Genomic DNA, 1323 nt, shown 5'->3' with positions numbered 1-1323 from the left:
AATGTTTTTAAACGCTATGATATTAAACATATATATAACAGGTCAAACAACCAAACTAAAATAATGTTTGCATTGCATCATCTAAAAGTAGAAAAAAAAAACTGGATTCAATATCTTAAAAGAATAAACTGCATTGAATTTTACAAGCATTATGAAGTCACACGATGTAGCACTAGTGGTATTGTGCAAACATATAAAGATTTATAAAAATTATTTTACAGTATGTAATAGCTGTATTTACAGTAAATTGCAGGCCTATACAAAATATTATAAATACTGTATATTAAATAACATCAAGGTACTGTAAGCGATATTGATAAGGGTAGATGAAAGAAAAAGTTTTATATATTTTTATATACTATTACAGTACAGTATTAGATTTTACTTTACACGAATTTAATAGATGTGAAAGACTCAAAAAAGAAATTCCAAAACATAAGGTGGATAACCCTGCACTGTATGGACCGTTCATAATTATCAACAAATTTATAAACAGTATGCTAAGGGAGAAAAGGCCTGGTACTAAATACAAAATTAAGTGAAAGGAATTTACAAATGCTTAAAATATTGATTGAAATCGGTTTTCTAAATTTAATAATATGCCAATATGGATATATTTAAACCTAATTATGTACCCATTGAAAAAAAGGCCATAGAGAACAGCGTATTGCAAAATCAACATTTTCCATGTACAATATACTCAGGTACTAAACCTACTAGAGCTACAAAATAAAATACAGTACTGAAATAATTGCTACTCACATAAATAATAAAATATTGATTTTATGTATATACAATAATATGGCAAGACAAAAATATTTAAACGAATGTTATGTTTTAAGAAAATATGACAAGGGTAGATTTAATTATTGTTGTGGAAGTAGCATTTCTATTTAATAAAGCCAAGCTCTAGAGGACATAAATTTGTTGATATGTTGTAGAACTAATCTTTCTAAGCCTCAAAGTATACTTGACAAAAAACTTGGAAGCAGTTAATGAGAGATCTATACAGATTTTTGAATATTTAAAAACTGGGTGAAAAGTAAGGAGGGAAAAAGGGTGGTGATGTCTCTTTTCCCCCAGTTTTTAAATATTAAAGAATCTGAATCTCATTAACCGCTTCAAAGTTTTTCATCAAATATTCTTTTTGGGTTTGAAAAAAATCAGTTCTACAACATAAAAAAAATAAAAAAATAAAAAAAAACAACTTTTCTGAGCCTAACTTTAAGACAGCCTACACACTGAAACATCAAATATAATAAAATACTACCACAAATCTAATATCACTAGAACAAAGTTTGGAATTAAAGTTAAATAACAAAA

The sequence above is a fragment of the Anneissia japonica genome, unplaced genomic scaffold (assembly GCF_011630105.1).
Source record: "Anneissia japonica isolate Jap-2015-1 unplaced genomic scaffold, ASM1163010v1 scaffold287874_len187830_cov192, whole genome shotgun sequence".
Classification (NCBI taxonomy): Eukaryota; Metazoa; Echinodermata; class Crinoidea; order Comatulida; family Comatulidae; genus Anneissia; species Anneissia japonica.
This window is presented reverse-complemented; position numbering follows the sequence as displayed.